The following is a 22,917-nucleotide window of genomic DNA, read 5'->3' on the forward strand; positions in this document are numbered from 1 at the left end:
ATGTGAAAATCCTCAATAGAAGACTAGCAGAAAAATCCAACAATACATTTAAAAAAATCATTCACTACAATCAAGTGGGATTTATTCCTGTGATGCAAAGGTGATTTAATCTTCATAAATCAATCAATATAATGTGTCACATCAATAGGAAAAAGGATAAAAACCATATCATTATTTCAATAGATGCGGAAAAAGCATTTGACAAAAAACCCTCAACAAAGTAGGTTTACAGGGAACATATCTCAAATAATAAAGGCCATATACAAAAAACCCATAGCTAGCATTATCCTCAGTGGATATCCTCAGCTTTTCCCAACTTGCAGTTTTCCCCTAAGGTGGGAACAAGGCAAGGATGCTCACTCTTACAACTTTTATTTAACATAGTACTGGAAGTCCAAGCCACAGCATTCAGACAAAAAGAAATAAAAAGGCATTCAAATTAGTAAGGTAGTAGTAAAACTGTAACTATCTGCACATGACAATTTACTATGTATAGAAAGCCCTAAACACCAAAAGACTACTGCAACTAATAAATGAATTCAGTAATGTTTCAGGATATAAAAATAATGTGCAGAAATCTATCACATTTCAGTATATTGATTATGGATCAGCAGGAAGAAATTAAGAAAACAATCCCATTTAACTGATGGAAGCAGCCCAAGTGTTCATTGATAGAGGGATGGATAAAGAAAGTGTGTGTGTGTGTGTGTGTGTGTGTGTGTACAATAGAATATTATTCAGTCATAAAAAATGAAATCTTGCCACCTGCAACAACATACTTGGAGCTAAAGAGTGTAATGCTAAGTGAAATAAGTTAGAGAGAAACATATACCACATAATTTCACTAATATGTGGGATTTAAGAAACAAATGAGCAAAAGAGAATAAAAGAAGAGAAATCAGGAGACAGACTTAACTACAGAACTGATGGTTACCAGAGTAGGGATGGGTAAACTAGGTGAAGGTATAATTAAGAGTATAAATTAAGAGTATATTTTAAGATATATATATATATCAAATAATAAATATATATATTTAAGGTGTAGATTAAGAGTATATTTATCATGATGAGTGCTGAGTAATGTATAGAATTGTTGACTTACTATATTGTACATCTGAAACTAATATAACACTATTAACTATAATAGATTTTAAAATAAAAACTTAATAATAAAATATCTAAAAAGCCAAAATTACACCTGCTTCAGCTGCTTACCAAGTTTCCCCAGATTCCTCCAAGATTCTCCTTGTATTATTATTTTTTAAGATTTTGTTTATTTATTTGAGAGAGTGAGTGAGGAAGAAAGAGAGAGGGCAGGGGGAGGGGCAGAAGCAGACTCCTGGCTGAGCAGGGAGCCTAGCCACAGAGGGCTGGATCCTGGGACTCTGGGATCATGACCTGAGCCAAAGGCAGATGCTTAACCGATTGAGCCACCCAGGTGCCCCAAAATTAAGTGTGGAGTTCTCCTTAGATTTTTGTTGTGTTTTGAAGTGTTTCAACTTTATTTAACATTTTAAATGACTATATAAACTCACTTTTGTATAATGCACAGTACTAAAAAAGTACAAAATGTTTACCATAAACATATGGTCATGAAACTCAGTACCCACAATGGTTGTGTCATTAACTCAACTAAGCACTTTTGTTCATTTCACTTTTTCTGAAAGCTTGTGGCACATTACAGCTGCTCTACATCTTGAACTGGTTCAGGTTGCTCAGCACATATCCAGCAACTATCCTCAAGAAGGTTGTAAAAATCTTCTTGTTTCTTTGAACAGTTTTCAGTGGTTCTTCTAAAACTGCCTGTGTCTAATGGGTTGTTGCTATTATTAATTGTATTGTTGCCTTTGTTGTTTGGCTTCAAATTCTGTTTTAGACACTTGAAAGTATTCTCTCTCTCTCTCTCTTTCTCTACTCTGTTATATATTAAAACCAAATAGTTCGGAATTACATTTTGCTCAGCATTTTTATGTATTTGGGAAGGGGGCTATGAACATTGGTTGGTTTACCCAGTATTGTGTTCATCAGAAACTTGATATTTAAAGTAAGCTCATATGAGAAATTAGAGCTTTCCTTTTCCTCTTGATACTGACTTCTCAGACTAAATAGAGTATATTCTGCACTGGCTACAAAGTCACAGAGAATTTTTAAAGAAGTCAAATACTTCTCTCTAAAAAAACTTGCAAAGAAAATTAGAAGTATATTTGTATATTTTTAGGGCTTTCTTGTAGAAGAAGGATTGTAGTATTTTCTGTAGCTCCTAAGAGCTAGGATCAATGAATGGAAGGGATAAGCTTAGTTTTGGCTTAGTTTGAGGGAAACTTTGCAGCAAGTTATTCTGACTTTGTGGGCATCAGTTGCCTATTTTTGGTTGTTGCCAAGCAAACTATAGTAACCATGTGTTTGGAGTGTTGTAGAAGAGATTGTTCTACAAAGAGAAATGCTGTCCTGCTGAACATTAATATCCTGTCACACTCTAAAATTCTATGAGTTGCCATAACTCCAACAAAGCCCCAGTAGATGCAAGCCTGAATTAATCTAAGGGGAGCCAATGAACCCAAACAGGTACCTCCAGTCAGAATTTTCAGAACTACAAACCTGCCTACAGTAAGAGCTCAAGGGAAAAGAAATCTCAGACTTGGAGACAAAAATACCCCCAGGGAGAATGAGGAAGATAACAATCATCTAGGGAGCTTGGACACATATAGGAGAGAATCAAAATAGAACCAGAAATGTTGGAGAAAAATTTGGGAGAGGACAATATATTCTGTTTCTTGGTAAACCCAATCTAAAATCTCCTTATCTTGTTTTCTTAAATGGACTAAGTATCATTGACACTCACCTGGAAAATATTTTTTAAAGTCAATATTTTCTCATTCTTTTGATATTTTCTTTTATACTTTTCCTGAACATGTTGTATAAAATAGAAAAATTAATATTGCAAAATAAAGATATTTCATACCTAGAACAAGTTCTAAACATATAAAAGCAGTTAAAATATATGCATAAAACTATTTCTAATCTTTCTGGGAGCACATTATATTTTTCTAATGAATCATAAAATATTAAGAGAGTATTTAGAAAATATATGTGTGTTTCTTTGCTATGAAATCAAAAATGGTAATTTGGTAAGTTCTGCTTTTATTGTTGCATTTTGTTATTCTAAAAGATGATTAAGCATCCTACTCAAAGATTTATTTTGAAAGAAGCAGGAACATAAAAATATTACCACCAAGTATCACATACAGGAGTGAACATGCATACACACATAGATGCATAGTACTTTATTCCTTATTTAGTCAATAAAGAATGAATTTCTGGCCATTAAACACATTCAGTTAAAGAAACATATTTGAAGACTTGCTATGCGAAAGTCATTGGGCCAGGTGCTATAAAAATATAAGGATGGGGACGCCTGGGTGGCTCAGTTGGTTAAGCAGCTGCCTTCGGCTCAGGTCATGATCCCAGCGTCCTGGGATCGAGTCCCACATCGGGCTCCTTGCTCCACGGGGAGCCTGCTTCTCCCTCTGACTCTGCCTTCCACTCTGTCTGCCTGTGCTCGCTTTCGCTCGCGCTCTATCTCTGACAAATAAATAAATAAAATCTTAAAAAAAAAATATAAGGATGAATGAAGGAAAGCCCATTTTACGGGAACACAAACTCTTGAAAATATAGACATCTACAAATATAATTGAAGTAGCCCATTCAGTGGTAAATGGATAATTAATATAAACCACACAACGTGTGTCTCTGTATTTTCTAGATACCAAGCTCCTAGAAGGCAGATGTTTCTTCTGAGCTGATGTATTCTGACAGTAGGCAGCCCCCCAAAATTGTTTATAAATGCATAATCAAAACCAATTATAAAATTAACGTATTGAGCAATCTCAACAAAACAAAACTTCCAAAACAACCAGAATAATATTTGATCAATGAAAACCCCAGTTCAGGTTAGTGACAATTAGTGATGATTCTCTCACATCCAAAAAAAAACATTTTAATGTCCACAATAAAAAGAAGAGTAAATGGTACATCTACCGTTTTTCTTTCCACACACTATTTTTAGACCAACCTGCTGTCTCGTAATTAATGTAACATTTACTGAAGCCCTGCTGTTCATTGCTTTATTTATTCAACACATTTTTTGAGCGCCATGTTAGTTTCCTTTAGTTGCTGGAAGCAATTAGTATAGACTTGGTTGGTTAAAAAAGCATTCATTTATTTTCTTGCAGTTCCGGAATTCCGAAGGCTGAAGTTAATTTCACTGGGCTGAAATCAAGGTGTTAGCTTTGTTGGTAGCTCTCCCTTTTGAGGCTTAAGGGAGAATCTGTTGTTTTGCCTTTTCTAGCTTCTAGAGCTGCATTCCTTTCCTTCCTTTTCTTGCAGCCCCTTCCCCAATCTTTAAAGTTGGCAACATATCATTTTGCTTCAGCTGCCACGTTTCCTTCTCTTCAAATTTCCCTTTCCCTGCCTTTGATCAGGACATTTGTGATGATAGTTAGGGCCCATGCAGACAGTCTTCATCTCAAGATACTTAATCATATCTGCAAAGTCTCTTTTGCCATGTAAAGTAACATTCACATTTTCAGAAGATTTGGAGTTAGTTCTCTTAGGGGACCATCGCTCATCCTACCACATGCACCTACTTCATGCTGGATATAGGAGACCCAGCAGTGAATTAGACATCTTTGTGTCTGTGCTCATGGATCTTGACATTATGTGAGGTAAAAAAGATGTACAAGGCACAGACCTCCTTTTTAATTGGGTTCTCTAATAGAGGGATATTTTATCAGAGAATAAGTACATGTTCTTTCCTTTACACTTTTAGCAAGAGAAATTGCCAGCTACTTCTTAGAATAAGCAGGCACAGAAAATCACCTTGCAGCACGCTGTTGAGAAAAATTACTTGTGTTCTGTCTTACATAAATAGAGGATGAGTAGGCTCATCTATCTTAAGCAATAACAGACTTTTTTTGTTTTTGTTTTTTTAGTAACTTTGCAAATTGCTCTTTTTTTTTTTTTTTTTTTAATGTTAGGAGATGATGGTTTTGTGGCAGAAGAAAGGTTAGGTCAGTTTGGTTAAGGAATCTATGTTTCGTTCAGGAAAGGAAAAAACAAAATAAAACAAAACCCAATGCCTTAGAAGATAACTATAAAATCTGGACTTCAGGTAGTACAAAATTTGGGGGTTGGCTAATTCGGCATAAAATTAATGTACTTGATCCTAGTACATGAAACTTCCTTCCCTCAAAACACTGATAGGCTATGTATCAACCTGTGGAGTAGTTGCCCCACGCAGGAAGTGCCATATCTTTCTGCTGGCCCAGGTTTCAATTAAAGACAAGCATCTGTCTCACGGCCCCATGGAACAGGGTCTTGCCAGGAGAGATGGCCCATATCCAGTCAACATGCATTTAGTCTACCAGCACCAATCAGCCAGAGTTTAATGCTCTGCCACCTCTATGTGGAACAGTAATGACACTGGAGTTCTCCCCCCTCTCCATCACTTGCAGTGCCATGACCTGGCCCAGTGCTTCAATCAGAAATGAAAAGAGCTTTGGTCAAAGGGACTTGGCCTGTTTAGTTGGTTTCTCAGTCTGCTTAAGGACTATAACAAAATATTTTAACAAAATATGTTAACCAGATGATTTATAAACATGAAACATTTATTTCTCCCAGTTCTGAAGGCTGGAAGTTCAAGATTAGGGTGCTAGCATGGTCAGGTGAAACTCCTCTTTTGGGTCATAGGTTTCTTATTTTATCCTCAGATGTTAGAAGAGAAACAGGGTCTCTCTGGCACCTCTTTTCTAAAGGCACTATACCATTCATGAGGGTTCTGCTTTCATGACCTAATCACCTCAAAAGTCCCCACCTCTAAAAGTCTCCACCTTCTGGTACCATCACCCGAGTAGTTTTATTTCAACATATTTTGAAGGGATGCAAACATTGAGACTGTAGCAGTTGAGAATTACCTACATTGAGTTTAATACTAGGGTGTGAGTAAATCCTAAATCAGTCTCTACTAATTAGTAAAGAAGGCACCTTAGCCCCTATGGTCACTACAAGGTCAGAGAATTTACACAGCTCTAAGCTAGAGACATGAACTGCCAACACCAGTTTCTTCTTTGACTCATATCACAAGTCATGAATTTATGTAAGGTAGAGTTAGACTGGATTCTTTGTTGTCAAGACTGGTAGATACTCAAGAACGCTGGGTACACATGGTGAAAAATTAGAGCAGTAGGGTGATGGGTAAGAGTTTGTATTTTTGAATTATCTGCTGCTATCAGCTGGTAGAGGCTTTGGCGTTATATTCAGAAGATTTCTTGGGAGTTATAGTCTTTGCATCCCAAGTGGTGTCAAGAGATAGCCTAGTTACATCATTATATAGGAAAATATAAAGAATGGTATGACAATTTAATTAATGAAGAAATTATTGCTGTTCTATAATACTGCCTATAATGTAATAGTTATTAATGTAGGTATGTAGTAATAATTACATTGTACATAGTACAATAGCATTAAAGAAGGCAGACTTGACATGGACATTGAAGCATAATGTAGTAGATAATTGAACTTTTGAGATTTACTGTATTTGTTTGTTTGTTGGCTCTAGAATCCAAAAATCCTGGTTTTAGAGGAAAACCATAGTGTGTGTCTTGTACGTGACTTCTCATTAAGGAAGCCAAAAGGACTGACTTCCATTTTAAGGATGCTAAGGAGATACAGACATATAACTTAGGCTTAGCTCATCAAATTTTTCCAACCAAAGATTTGAATCTTGAAGAACTAAGGCAAACAATACAGGCAGAATGGAGAGATTCTTCATGGTGCTGTCACAAACATTGAGAGCTCAGTGCACACTTGAAATTATCAGTGTCTTAATCCGTACCATTGCAGGAAGCTGTCATCCCAGTTGTCCTGCCCTTCTGTGTTCCCGCCCATTGATTTATTTACTAGACTTCACCTTTCTGCTCTTCTCTGTAACCTTTCACATAAGTTCTATTTATGCTTCATGTGCCAAACTCAGTTTCTATATCTTGCAAAAAAGAACTCTAACTTGAATGGAGAGGAAATAGACAGGAAGTGAGAAGACATGTCAGGTAAGTGGAGTGATGAACAAAGATATGAGATGACATAATATGTCTAGAAGATTCTAATGAAACTGCAGGGACTGGATGGAAGAAAACACGAAGTATTCAGATGACAGTGAGGACAGTTCTAGGACTAGAGCAAACAATACATATCAGAAAGTAGGATTAAATAATAATGAGTAAGTAACCTCTTAGTCTTTAATTCTTTTATCCCCTGAATAAATTATTTGTTGCATTCTTGTTATGTCAACAACTTTTGCTGACTCTGAACATATAAAAAGGGCAAAATCCATGCCATCAAGGAGACACTAATCTTTTACAGTGCAGTAGGGAATTTCAGGATGCAAATTCCTTTTTTGCTTTAATTTAAACATTTAGATAACTTTCTCTCTCGTGACAATTATTGTCACCAATTTACCAATTTTAAAATTGACAGAAATAGAAATTCTAAAGTAAGATTTCAGTAGTATAGAATCCTAATAAATCAAAGTAAAAGAGTACCAGTCCTGAGGGCCTAGTTTTTTTCCTGCATTTTTTGAAATAATCATTATTCCTGACTCTAATATGTTTATGGAAGTTATTATATTAATAAATATTCTGATGTTGAATGAAAGAAAGCATGTTTTATTTTATATCAGTGTATGCCTACTTCTTACAAACTGTTTGATTATGCCTGACAGCATAAATAAATTAGGGTAAATAGATTCTCATTGAATGATTTTTTTCTAACCATCAGATTCAATGCAAAATGGTATTTATAAATTGGATTGGGATTGCATCTAATGCCCCATCCTAAAACTCTGACTGTTCTGTTGGTCCCTTCCTAATGGCAAAAAATGTTGAAATATCACTAATAGAGACAATGTCATCATTGTTCAAAGTGTTTTCGTGTGGATTTCTTGATTATTGGGAGGTATGGGAACAATGTTTTGTTGTAATGATCACAAATATTTTTACATACTAAATCCTGACATTTTTCAAATATAGGATGGCTATAATTTGTGGCAAATTCAATTGGCTATTTTTTACATGTATTTCAACTAAAAACTAGCATTGAAGGAATATGCCATTCATCCAATAGAGGGATTCCCAGAAGGAAAAAAGTGGGAGCTGCATATAAATTGATTTTATGTAGTAAATGGACATTTCAAATATGTTACATCAGGGTGGTCACTGAGCTCCCAAAGGGGAGAGAAAAAAATATCCAAACAGGGAAAAAATAAAAATTTTGTTCATCGAATTCTTGTTGAGAACTGTTCTAATGTATTAAACTAATAGGTGCCTTTGTCTTCTCCTAATTACTTATTATTATTATAATAGTCTCTACCCCACAAGATCCTTGGGGTTGATTTTGTCTTGCTACTAGCAAAACCGTTTCCACTTCTTTTTTGGCATTAGCAATAAAGATCCTTCTCCTTATTTCCCAGGCCTGTGGGTAAAATAATCAATAAAGTCAAACTCATTCCACTCAATATCCAAATAGGATTTTTTATGGATCTTGGCTGAATCATCCTAAAGTTTATATGAAAGAACAAACAGCCAGGACTAATTAAGGCAATTTTTTAAATAAAGATTTTTATTTGTTTATTTGACAGACAGAGATCACAAGTAGGCAGAGAGGCAGGCAGGAGAAAGAGGGGGAAGCAGGCTTCCCGCTGAGCAGAGAGCCCTATTTGGGGCTTGATCCCAGCGGAAAGGCAGAAGCTTTAACCCACTGAGCCACCCAGGCGCCTCTAATTAAGGTAATTTTAGAGAAGAATCAGAAGAGGGGCGCCTGGGTGGCTCAGTAGGTTAAGCCTCTGCCTTTGGCTCAGGTCATGATCTCAGGGTCCTGGGATTGAGCCCCGAATTGGGCTCTCTGGTCAGCAGGGAGCCTGCTTCCCCCCCTCTCTCTGCCTGCCTCTCTGCCTACTTGTGATCTCACTCTCTGTCAAATAAATAAATAAAATCTTAAAAAAAAAAAAGAATCATAAGAAAGAAGGTCTTGCTGAATTTTTCAATATGCAGAGTTGAGTGCATATAACCAACAAGAGAGAAGTACTTAAACTTTAAAAATATATAAAGATTACCTATAAATTAATATCCAAAAACAACAAAGCCTATAACATACTCATTATTTTATTTATACTTTTCTATGTCTAAAAATATTTCATAATTAAACTTTAAAACTTTTAGAAAATAAACGAGAATATCCTATAGTTTCAGGTTTGAAGACTGTTACAAATAAGAAAGCAAAATGGATGAAATTATAATGTAAAAATTTGTTACAACTAGCAGTACTTAAAATATACAGCTTTTGGTTATCAAAAGATACCATAGAAAGTTAAAGGACAATCCATAAACTGAGAAAAGCTATTTGAAACACATAACCAACAAGAAGAGAAGTATTTAAGCTTTAAAAATATATAAAGATCATCTACAAATTAATTCCCAAAAGCAACAAGCCTATAAAAAGTGAGTTAAAATTGAGAACAGGCATTGCACAGAAAACCAAATAGCCACGAAGCATTTATAAATATACACAAGCTCATTGGCAAGGGGATTAATGTAAATTAAAGGCGCAAATTAAGAGATGCTATTGGCAGACAAAAATTTTAAAATCTAACAATAACAGGTGTTATGGTGATGTGCCAGCCTATGTGAAATGTATCCGTGTATAGATGAATCTCAAAACACAAATGTGTAGTGAAAAAAAGAAATTGGAGGGGAAAATGCTGTGTGATTCATTATAAAAAATAAGGATAACATATTTTTAGGGAATCATACATATATAACTATGTTCAAAATGCAAAATAAGTAATACAAAATTTAGCATAATGGCTATTTCTGTCTGGGAGGGGGGATGGAGAAGACTTTTGAGAAGGCTTCAAAAATACTGGTATTCTGCATCTTCAGCTCCGTAGTGAGTACGAGGGTATTCTTTTTATTATTCTTTAAAATGTGCACATACAGGATACATTCATATATGCATATTTCACAACTAACATTTCTACTAAAAATCTAGTGTGATTTTAAGGACGCCCTTACCAAATTGTTCACGTCAGCAAGTTCTAGACTGTGAGCCAGGATTTCCTTGTTACTATGTAACCAAACAAAACAGAGAATTCTCTTGGCTTCTCCCGCTGATGTAAAATGGAACCCTTCAGCCGAAACCTCTATTTCGAAAGTTCTTGTTCTTTATACCTGTCTCATTGTTCTCAATTATTTCTATAATCCACTACAAAGGTGATTTTATAGATTTGCTAATTCAACGTCATCTTTATCTATTAGGGCCTTCACAAAAAGTTCCAGTTTTTTCAAAAACGATAAAACTCGCCCTTAGTTTGTAAACAACCTGCGTACTCGAGTTAAAGCAACTTTGGAAAGCCTCCCATCAAAACCAGGGGTCCTTTTTAGTAAGAGCTTCCCAGAGCAACTTCAGAACAGTTTTTAAGAGAGGGGTGGGTCACCTCTAATCGGAGAGCGAGCCTGGGAGTCCCGCCAGAGTCGGCTCCGCCCCTTTTCTCTGCGCGGGACACCCGGAAAAGCTCTCCCCTCCTTCATTCACGCCCCTCTTCATGCTCGCAGAGAAGGGGAGCCCGTGCCCGTAAAGCCAGCGCCCTGCCCCCTTCCAGAGCCCGGCGTCAGGCCCCGCCCACCGGGGGGCTGCCGGAACGCTCTGCGCGCGCCTTTTGGGAGGCGGGGCTGGATGGGTTCGCCGCGGTGAGGCCGCAGGGTGTCGGCTTCCGCTCTCCCTCTGCTTTCAACCCCCACGGCTCTGGCTGAAGCGTCCGCCTGTGGCCGGATTCCCAGACCCTGGTGAGTAGCCGGAGAAGTCAGGGCACCGCAGACGCGGCCGCGGCGAATTCGGGACCCACCTCCCAGCGCCTGCGCGCCCGTCCCCTAGCCAATGTGCTTGCAGCTTCTGCAGATGGCCTTTGACCCCGCGCCCCTTGGGCGGGCGAGAGGCGGCGAGCTGCGTTTTGGGGACCCGGGATACCCCCGCCCCCACCCCCGTCTCTGTTAGCTCTCTCTTATAGGCTTTGTTGTTTTTGGATATTAATTTATAGGTAATCTTTATATATTTTTAAAGTTTAAGTACTTCTCTCTTGTTGGTTCTATGCCTCTCCTGTGCGGGGAGAGGCGGGAGGATCGAGGCCGCCCGCGCTGGGGTTGTCGCAGGAGAGTCGCGGCCGCCTGCCTCCTGGCGCCTTTGGGCCTGCGGCGAGGAGAGTAGGGTTGGCGAAGCCACCCCAGAGGTGGTTTTTCCCATTCATTTGTCAACGTGTTTGGCTCTATCAGCATCGACATTTATCTTTTGCTAAGTTTCAGGATGCAGCTGTGCCGGACGAATTTCTTTTTCCCATGCCACCGGAGCAGACTGAAATTCAGGCATTCGTGATGGTTTTCGTTTTATGTATTGTTAAGACCCTATGGATGAATGTTAAGAGAAAACGTGGAACTATTTAAAGAGGAGTAAAACAAGGGAGGATGATATAGGACTTCAAGAAAGACAAATAGGACTGGAATGAGTTGTTTATGTTAAAGAATTTTCAATAGTAGTTTGAGAGAAAAATAGAAAATAAAATCCAGGTTGGTTAATACTGTCGCATTACAGAGTATTTTCATGACAATGTGTGATTTTTCTAATTTTGGGGATATGTGTAAACTTAGAAAAAACAATGGGACGCAGTCACTCTTGTAGACTTTCAGGCTCTGTGCATAAAACATAAACAGATTCATTTCTGCTAGTCACATGATTAAATACTATGTGTAAGATCAGAAAACAAACTGTCCCCAGAGTAAAGTTAAGTTGCAGTTTATGAGTAGGTAACAGATTGTTTTCTAAGCCCATTCTATTTAAATGAAAACATGACACCTGTTAGCAGTGTTCATCTGCTTAAAAAAAAAAGTCTCTAAACCTAATTTGTGTGGTAGGTTGTAAGATGGTGGAATAGAAAGCAAGAGCTTGAGTTTTAGAGCCAAACTTGATTTGCTTCTTGCTGGTGCTTAACCTCAGAGTGTTACTTAGCCTTTCACTAAGCCCTCTGAAAACTGTACCTCTGTTACATCTGTCATCTGTAAAATGGTGTTAAAAAGAAGTTTTACTTATTAAGTTGTTATGAAGACTAAAACGGTCGGATAAGATTATGGGAACTGAATTTCCATTAGCCAGAGCGTGTACATGTTTACACTAAAACCACCTGGGCAAGGAAACCTTGGTATAGAAACTGATTTTGAAAGTTCCAGGTGTATCTTCTATTAAGAGTTGTTTATCTAAAATGGCTTCTTAGGAAATAAAATTAGAGAACAATACTAAAAAACACTGCAAGTCTGTATAATTTAGCAATAGGTCACAATAGGTCTTTAAAAGGTTAAATCTTTTGATGTTTCTAACTGGATTGACAGCAGATACTTTCTGAAATAAGTTGATGTCACAATGCTCTGGATCTTTCAGACCTCTTAAGTCAAAAACTAGCATTTCGAAGATTAAAAGCATAAAACACAAAAGTAGAAACCATAGAGTTTCAAGAGAACCTATTAGGTATAACTTCTGTGTATTATGTAATGTCAGCTGCCCTTTGAAGAAAACAGGTCTTCAATAGCCAATACCTTGAGTAGATTCCTATTTTGGGAATCCATACATCTGCAGTTAACTTGTAATTTTATTTTCTCAGGTAATTTCTGAATCATCTTTTGTCAAAGACAAATAGTTCCTCCATTCCTTTCTTCTTAGATCATTAGAATTGCTAGCTTCTCAACAATCATTATGGTTTTGCTATCTTGAAGATAATTTTTATTAAAATGAATTTTTAAAATTATTGGATGTCTCTTGCTATATAATATGTTCAGTATAGATTGTAAAAAGGTCAACCATCTGTATAGTCAGTAGAATCTATACATACACATACTGCCCAAATATATACTAATGTCAAAAACAAAAGGGCCTGAAATTAAATTGTTCAAGCCGAACACGTAATGGCCACTATGTATAAGATGTGTGGAGCACTTCTGCAGTGTAGATACGAGAACTCCCATTTTTTGACCCCAAGGAGCAATCCAGTAGTGGATCTAATGCATGTAATTAAATAGCATAATGCAGTATGTAAAGAAATGCCACTTTAGTAAGTAGGCAAAGCTGTAACAATAGAATGTATGAGAAAATGAGTACTTTTCACCCTGGAACATTAAGGAAGGTTATCAAAAAGAAGCAACATTCCAGCTTTGTCTTGAGGGATGAGTAGCATTTTAAAAGTTAGCCATGTAGAGAATAGATTTTTAGATAGAATTAACTATGTTATTAATTGCTTGCCAAATGCCCATCTTTAATAATCATCATAATACTCAGTGTTACTCTAAACAGGAAATGATTCTAAAAGTTTTATTATAATTTATGCTCAAATATCTGTGAATCCGGTAATAACTCATTGTATAGATGAGAAAAGCAGAGAAAGATGAGGTCATTTGAATAGGCAAAATAGCTTTAAAAGGCACAGGTGGAGGTTATCCGCCTTTAACCACAGTGCTCAGGCTTTAAGTTGCTGTGACTTACTGTTAATAGAGATGTGGAGGTTGGGATAGAACCAGTGAATCATCTATAATGATGTAATAAATGAACATTCTAAGTGAGTGAATTAAGTAATTAAAAAAGAAGGACCAACTTAAACTACATTTATAGGTAAGAGTAGGGTGGTGGGGCACTTGGGTGACTCAATTGGTTAAGCAACTGCCTTTGGCTCAGGTCATGATCCTGGGATTTTGGATGAGTCCCTTATCAGGCTCCTAGCCCCACGGGGAGTCTGCTTCTCCCTCTGACCTTCCCCCCTCTCATGCTCTCTCTTACTGTCCCTCTCTCAAATAAATAAATTAAAATCTTTAAAAAAAAAAAAAAAAAAAGCAAAGGTGGGGTGGCGGGGCAAGGCAGCTTCTTCCATAAATGGACATTTTGTGTTCTTGTGTAGATCTGAGAAATGAATCTAAAAAATATAAAAAAGTTTCAGAGCTATTTGTCTTTTATATTTCTTCACCTTTATTTTTAAATCTAATTGATATTTACCGTATGATTAAAATACTATCCTTTTACACTTTCATGTACATTATCTTGCATGATTCACAGAACAGCTTTGTCAGAAAACACAGTAGGTAATATGTTCTTTTGTTTTGTTTTGTTTTTTAAAGAGGTAGACATGGCTGATTTGGGACTTTGGTTTTTAGATTGCAAGGCCAATCTGACTCTTCCACACATTTTAGCACTCAGGCTCTCAAAAAGCAAGGTCTTTCTACTTTTTATATCCTATAATCATTGCTCCTGTTCTCTGTCTTGCAAATGTTCATTACTGTTATTTCCTAATCTTTCCTTATGAAATGTTATGTTCTAATTTTAGAAGGTAAAGTAGGAAAATAATCACTATATTTTATCACCCAGAGGTAATCATTTTACATGTCTTAGTGCTTTTCTTTGTGTATTTTTAATGTAGTTGAGATCTTGTTATATCCAGGATTCCTTTTTTTTTTTTTTAACTTCATGGCTTGTCAAATTTCTTACAGTCCTTAAGGGAAGGATTTGTTTTCATCTTGATATCTTGATATTTTGGAATTTTCAGGACAAGAAATGATAGAGGCAGGCCAAAATTAGGCCAAAATTGTTGTATCATCTCTTTTCTTCTCTGTAGGGCTGCCACACTCTTAGAATTTTACTCCCTGCAGTCCTGTATTGCAGAGCTTGAAGGATGGTATTAATTGGCGCTTCCCGGAAATGAGCATTAGGTTACCAGCTTATGTCCTCCAATTTTCTGGTGGGATTGGGATTTTTTCTTTCTTTCTTTCTTAAATTTTCAAATTGGTACTTCTAGAAATGTTCCAAAAACAGTGCAAACAACTCAGTTACTGTTTATTTTTCTTGTATATTCACCAAATGGTAATATTTTACTATATTTGCTTTATCATTGTATACATGTACACACCTTTTACATTATATATAGTTATATACATTACATGTAATATGTATGTGCATATGTGTGAGTGTCTAATACATTGTCTGATGTTTCCTCATGTTTAGATCCAAGTTAAATTTTGACATACTATAGCAGTGATTCTGTTTCCTTCTTGGGTTATCTTCAAAGTTCATTTTGATCACTTGTTTAAAGTGTTGTCTGCTAGGTTTTGCACTGAGTTACTATTGTTTCCTTTGTATTAATTAGGTGTCTTTTGGGGAGATTGTTTGGTAATATATGGGTATCCTGTTTCTCATCAAACTTTTATTTCCTCATTTAATATCCGTAGATGATTTTTGCCTACTATGGTTGTTACGGTAGTTTCCGAATAGTGATATTCCATTAGTCCATCTAAATTTATTAGTTGGCATTCTAATATGAGTCTTCTTTATTCCTTTTATTTTTGCATTAAAAAAAAGTATGAAAAAATAACTGTATGGATTCATTAATTCTTATTTTAATACCTGTTATTTATGACTCCTTATGTTATTGCTGAAATTGTTCAGGATTTAGCCAGTGGTTGCCCCTTCAGCCTGGCTCTTATATCCAGTAGACATGTCCCTGACACTTTCTGAATACTTCTTACTTTCTGATAAGATAATCAAGGCTCATTTTGTACTTTCCCAGTCACAGTCTGGGAATCAACATTTCTCCAAGGAACTTGGTTCTTCTAAGCAGCAAAGGATATTTAAAAAACAGCATCTTGGACCAGATGTGTTCCTTTGATTCTATACTCTTAGTTTCTTTGATTCTATACTCTTAGTGTACAGAACTAGGAAATAATATGAACATATTAATGTGTATACACACAAACACACCCCTTTTTACTAATAAAAGCCACACATTCATGCAGATACTAATTAACAATCTGACAACACGAGTTTCATTCTAACCTCCCACTTTTTACATAGCTTTTTGTCTGTGAAAATCATGAGCCCCAGTTTCCAGCATACATTTGCTTACAGGACTCCTGGGTGGCTCAGTCAGTTAAGCGTCATTTGCCTTTGGCCCAGGTCATGATCCTAGGGTCCTGTGATCTAGTCCCACATTGGTCTCCTTGCTCAGCGGCGAGTCTGCTTCTCCTTCAGCCAGCCACTCTCCCTGCTTGTGCTCTCTCTCTCTGACAAATAAAATCTTAAAAAAATCTGCTAACATGTACCATTGCAAAAACAGTTTACTGACTGGAATTTAGCATTTCATGCTTGTTTTTTGAGTATGTGAAATATGACATGGCTCAAAAAGCCAAAGCTGTACAAAAAAGTAGACTCCCTTCTATTCTCCAACCCTTCTACCCATACTTCTCCTCCTACATTCTCTGTCCTCTTTGTTTTTACCCCCATACATAATCAACCTCCTTAAGATTCTTGTTTATTCTTCCTGTGTTTCTTTTGTGCACTTGAGAAAATATTTTTTTGAGACAATGTATATTTTATTTGCACTTGCCTTCTTTCACATCACATATCAGTATATCCAGAAAATCAATTTATGTCATTTCAAAGAACTGTTCCTCCTTTTATTTAGCTTAACATCCCAGTATTTTATAATTAAAGTGCTATATATGGATTTATGTGCTATTTATGTGCTTTTTATTTTTCAGGTAATTTCCATGAAGTAGGACTTCTGAGTCCAAAGATAAATGGATGTGTAATTTTGTTAGCTATTGCCAGATTCACAAAAAGACTACACCAATTTACATTCAGCTAGTTTGGAAGTGCTTTTTTTCTCGTCTTCTTACCAACAAGATGTATTTTTGTTTTTGTTTTCTTAGTCTCCTGGATAAGGAATGATATCTTTATGTAGTTTTATTCTGCATTATTTTAAAGATTTATTTTAGAGGGGGAAGGGGCAGAGAGAATCTCAAATAAGCTCCATCTCACAACCCTGAGGCTGTCCACTGGAGCCAAAATCAAGAGTTGAATACTTAGCTGACTGAGCCACCCAGGAACAGCTTTAATTTGCGTTTTTAAAAATTCTGAGTGAGGTAGAAGAACTTGCCAGTATTTTCACTGTTAATAATGTTTTGTTAATAGTGTTTTCAGATATGCCTATCTTTAAATTTATGTAATTAATTTGCCTTTTCCTTTATTGCATATGAATTTTGAGTCATTGTTATAGTCTTCCATTAAACTCAGGTTATAAGGGAATTCAGATGGAATTTCTTAGTCATTTCAATGGCTTTGAGCCCTACAACATGCATTATTTTTTGGGAGACTGTGGAGGAAATAGGGGAGGATTGTTTAAAACTCCTGATTTAGGGACGCCTGGGTGGCTCAGTTGGTTAAGCCACTGCCTCAGCTCAGGTCATGATCCCAGGGTCCTGGGATCGAGTCCCACATCGGGCTCCTTGCTCAGGGGGGAGCCTGCTTCTCTCTCTGCCTCTGCCTACCACAATGCCTGCTTGTGTGCTCGCTCTCTCTCTCTGACAAATAAATAAATAAAATCTTTTTAAAAGAAAAAAAAAAAAACAAACTCCTGATTTAAAAGGAGCAGAGAAGCTAAGAACATAAGTAGAAAATAGAAAGTGGCAGGATCTTGTTAAAACTCATGACTTTAAATTCAGTATCCATGCATGTAAGTGAGTTAAGATTAATCAGAAATAGTTCAGATATTTACAAGGACCTAAAACCAGGTTTGAAGATTTTACTGATTGGATTAAGATAATCTTCCTCTACCCTAACAGTCCTCAAGAAGCAAACACAGGTTTTCTCTGGAGAAAAATTGTCTCTAAAAATTTTCATTACAATGGCTGACATTCAATTAAAAAAAATGCCCAGCTTGCAAAAAAAGTGACCAGATGTTGAGAGAGAACAAAAACAGGCAATAGAAGCAGAATCCAGTTCAGGTTAATAGAGGTGGACTTTAAATAAGTGGAATTAACATGTTCAGAGAATTAGAAATTGGAAAATTTTAGCAGATAACTGATGGCTTTAAAAGAGTTAAATGAAAATTCTAAGAGTAAAATAACATTAGATCACAGCTAAAGAGAATTAGGAAACTGGAAGAGTTCAGAAGTACTCAGACTGAGACATGGAGGGATGAGGGAAATTTTAAAATGTTTAAAAAACTGTAACATTCTAACAGGAGTAATGTATTCCAACATGAGAAATGAATTAGAAAGCAATAATGGGCAAAAGCAGTATTTGAAGAGATTGTGGTCAAGAATTTTACAAAGCTAAGGAAAGATATCAACCCACAGATTGAAGAAGCATGTTGGGCCCATAAGCAGGATAAATACTAAGAAAACCATATTCCATAGCGAAACTGCTAAAAGCCAAAAATGAGAAAAATAATAAAAGGAGCCAGTGAAAAAGAAATTATCCTTAAAGTCTTTAAAAAATTAAGGGAAAGAACCAGAAAACAATAGTTGTTTTCAACAGAAACAAAGGCAGAAGATAATGGGTTGTGCTGAAAGAAAATTGCCAATATAGAAGTCTATAGATCCATATTACAGTGAAGGCAAAATATATTTTTAAACAAATTAACATGGAATTTATTAGCAGTGGGCTGATACTAAAAGCCTTATTAAAGTGAGTAATTTCTTCATGATAAGATTGTTTTGAATGGAAGTAGGGGGATGCAGGAGGAAGTGAAGAGCAAAGGGAAGAGTAAATGTAATGAACGTTGACTGTGTAAAACAATATTCCATCTGGTGGGGTTTAAGATGTGTGTGAAAAGTAAAGTACACCAAACAGGAGCACAAAATTGGGGGAGGGATAAAGGAAATAAAGTCTTCTAAGTGCGCTTTTATTGTTGAGGCATAGTAGAGTTCTAATTCATCCTGGATTTTGACGAGAATGTATGCTGTAATCAAAGATAAAAATAAAAGCAAAGAATGTAAATGTAAAATTAGCAAATAGGGAGAAATAAAAAGGTAAGAGAAAAAATGGAACTTGAAAGAAGGCCAAAAGAAAAAGCAAGGGTGTAAGAAGTAGATTTAAATATCTGTATTTGCAGAATTGTAAATGTACTGCATACTACAATTACTGGACAGAGTCTGTCAGGTTAGATTAAAAACAGCAACAATAATAAAGTGATGTCCTATTTGAAAAAAAGCTAACTAAGGTGACAAAAAATGATGAAAATGATACTCTGGTTCAGCATGAACCAAATGAAATCCATTGTAGCTAAATTAATATTGGAGTCGAATGTAAGACAAAACCCATCAGTGGAGAAGGAAAGGACATTTCATTGTAAAATAAGATTCAGGAAAACAGTCTGCAAATTTGTATCTACATGACATTAAAATTATGTAAACTATAGATATAAATACAGTCATGGGGGATTTTTAACACAGAAGATGAGTGAGGATATCAAAAATACAAACAAAACGGTTAGCATATTTGGGGTGCCTGGGTGGCTCAGTGGGTTAAGCCTCTGCCTTCAGCTCAGGTCATGATCTCAGGGTTCTAGGATGGAGACCCACATCAGGCTCTCTGCTCAGCAGGGAGCCTGCTTCCCCTTCTCTCTCTCTGCCTGCCTCTCTGCCTGCCTCTCTGCCTACTTGTGATCTCTCTCTCTCTCTCTCTTAAATCTTAAAAAAAAATGGTTAGCATATTTGGTTTGGTAGACACAAGTAGATGCCTGTAACCACTATCTATGGAATATGTATCCTTTTGAAGTGTATATGGGACACTTAATAGAAGTAGTCATTGATTAAGCCTTAAAGCAAGTCTCAACACATTTCAAAGGACTGAAATCATATAGGGGATGTTTTCAGTGGATTCACACTATAAATCAGCAAGAAAAAAATCTAGAAAGTCTCGCAGATATAACACACTTATAGTCATGAGATGAACAATAATGGAAATTTCAATATATTTTGAGCTAAGTGGTCATAAAAATACAGGGTACAAAACTCAAAAGATACTGCTAAAGATGCGATGGCAACAGCAGTGGTATAGTGTTTGAATCATTCTGAGATCCTTAAACAGACCATTAAATAGTAAAACCAAAACAAATACCTGTAACAAAACTGAAATAACAGATTATCCCCATAGACCCCAAGGTAAGAGTGGAAGGGGACAGCTCACTCACAGCTATAAGACTTCTAACTCGGTTTGTGCTGGAAGAAGGAGAAGAAAGCAATAGTGCATCTGCTTCAATTGATAACACGGATAAATACAGATGTTCTATTTATGGAATATATTAAATATATAGATATTAATTTGAAAGGAGGATAGCCCAGTCTGAGAATAAAAGCTGCAAGGGGGATATTAAATATAATATAGATATTAATTTGAAAGGACAATAGCCCAGTCTGAATAATAGCTGCAAGGGGGGGAGGGGAACTTTGAAATCTTCTATCTAAAGAGGCTAGAGCATCTTGGTATTCAGGACAAAACCCCCACATGCAAGAGTAACTTCCTGAAATAACTTTCAAATTGAGCAGAATAACAAAATAGAAGCCAAGAAAAAAAAATCCAGAAAAATGTGGGAATGGAAGAAAACCCAGCTGATCTCAGATAAAACTCAAGGCCATAGAAAGATTTCACAAAAACAGTATAAGTTCTCTAGAGCGTTGGGTTGGGAAAACTACCATGATAAAACACTCCTAAAAATCGAGAGAAAATTATTTCATGTAATATTCAGTAACAGAAAAAGATCAGTCAAATCTCATACAAAGTCCTTATAGGCAAAAAGTTTGAACATACTTGTAAACACTGAAGGCATGCCAGAGAGGCATGTTTATAAAATATGACAACTGTAAACTAGTATTTAGATAGAAATAAAATAGTTACAAGATATGAATAAGCACATTACAACTAAGAAAGATCAGAAATGAGCTAATTATTTCATAAATGACTACAAGATAAACACAACAGATCAGGCCTTATAAGAGGGTAAAGAAACTTAGAAAATGCAGTTTAAAAAATTGAGCAAAATTCAAAAAATTAAGATTTTCTATAGAAGAAAAAGGAGTGAAACAGAACAAATATTATAATTGCAAACATTTGCTAACTAAAGTTGATGCCAGTAGGTTAGTTAATTTCTTATTGGGAACATAAGGGAGTTCCTGTATGATTGTTTCTTTTTTCTCTATGAAGTACTATTGACTCTTGAGTGCTGGAGGTTAGGGGTGCTGACTCCTGTGCAGTTAGAAATCTGCATATAACTTTTGACTCTGGAAAAATTTAACAATCAATTACCCACTGTTGACTGGAAGCCTTACTGGTAACAAACAGTTCATTAACATATGCTTTGTATGTCCTACATACATAAAGAAAAGAAATGGTATTAAAATAATAAGAAAGAGAAAATACATTTTTAGTACTGTATCATGTTTATCAGGAAAAAAAAAAATCCACATATAAATGAATCTGCATGGTTCAAACCCACATTGTTGAAGGGTCAACTGTGTAAGACCCAGCTATTTGAAGATAATAAAGGAAATTCAGTGGGTATGATGAAAAATGAAAATGAAATTCTGAGGTTAGAAAAGTGAACATATTAGAGTATGGTAACAGGAAGTTAAGTGGTCTTGAGTGTTTACTTGAAATTTGTGGTCATGAATTCGGTGTGAAAAGTTAGCATGGTTGCATGTTTTTGTCCAATATATAGTTCTGTAGTTCTGAATCAAAGTCAAGACACACGTATTTATTTGAAGTTTTACCAGGTATGTATCAAGAAAGGAGAGAAGTGAGGAATTAAAATGTTGGATGATAAACTGTGTCACTAGAAACAAAACATGAAGAACAGGAGAAATAGCAGAAACAGTGGACACAGTGGATAAGACATCTCAATAAGGTCAAGAAGTTGCCAGAATGGATTCTATTAAACTAGAGGGGTTCAAAGCACAAAAGGTTATGTTTGGAAAATGGGGGGGGGGAGAAGTAAAGATTTTGGAGTGGTATAAAACACTGGATCCAGAGAGGAGTATGATAGCTGAGTTGGTGAAGTGGGGGTGGAAGAACAATCTCTAGAAATGAGGCAAAGAATTGGGAGGCTAAACTGCTGTATGGATCATCCATGTTTGTAGAGTCATTAGAAATAGTGATGTAGGAAGAGAGTATGTTAAAAATATTATGAATAGAAGATTATTAGATTGAGAAAATGGTAAAGTTTGATGTCTTGAATATTTTTTATAAGTGCTCTTATGGCAGTATTTTGTAACAAGTCTTCAGTGGTCTCCTATTTAGCAGAAAACTCCTCTTTCTCTGGTATAGGATGATTCTAGCACGGCATGATAGCTTTATTTTTCCTCCTCATCTTGTTTTCTTAGCTGCAGCCTAGAGAGGTTTTTTTTTGTTTCATGATGTGTCTTTCACGTCCAGTAAATATATCTTTGGGCACACTTTCTCTAACCCTATGGCCATCTTTTTCCTTTCCTTTTCCATCAGCCTTTTGCATATTATACTCATTCTTTTAAGATCTTACTATTTTTTTCCTAAAGCATCTTCTTCAACTTATGTAAGGCATTTTATTGCTTTATATATGCCTTTCACTTCTCTGCTGGCACCTTTCTTTGAATTACAGTTACTTGCATGTGTCTTCTGCTTTCCTTATGGACTCTAAGCACCTTGAACATAAGAACTATGTCTAACTAAATCTATCTAATCAGTCTGTTTCATGTGGCGCTTAGCATACTAGTTTTTCCACAGTTGAGTTTCTCAGTTAAGTTGAATTATACATCTTTTTAGTTTTCTAGACTTTTGTTGATATTTCAACCAAATGAAATTTTTGTTCAAAAACAACAGTAAGGACTTAACTGTTTCTCATCTTAGAGTCAGCTATGTCTATTTTCATAATGCTTGCTTTAGTTTATGTGTAATGTTATTGATTGGTTGCATGAGATACTTAAATGAATTTAGTTTGTTGGTGTGGTCACAATGTATCCATTTAATAATAAAATA

General features: G+C 36.0%; 1 protein-coding gene across 2 annotated transcripts in view; it reads left to right on the forward strand.

Annotated features, from left to right (window-relative positions):
* Nucleotides 1-10,749: 10,749 nt before the first annotated feature.
* MANEA (mannosidase endo-alpha) overlaps nucleotides 10,750-22,917 on the forward strand; it is an 84,263-nt gene continuing 72,095 nt past the window's right edge. The window contains exon 1 of one of the 2 annotated variants that reach the window (XM_004767061.3): nucleotides 10,750-10,892. The gene's annotated coding sequence lies outside the window, so the exon portion shown is untranslated. The remainder of the gene's footprint in view (nucleotides 10,893-22,917) is intronic. The other variant, XM_045084231.1, reaches the window with a different exon arrangement.

This window comes from Mustela putorius, unplaced genomic scaffold (genome assembly GCF_011764305.1).
Source record: "Mustela putorius furo isolate JIRA1106 unplaced genomic scaffold, ASM1176430v1.1 tig00000759_pilon_pilon_pilon, whole genome shotgun sequence".
Classification (NCBI taxonomy): Eukaryota; Metazoa; Chordata; class Mammalia; order Carnivora; family Mustelidae; genus Mustela; species Mustela putorius.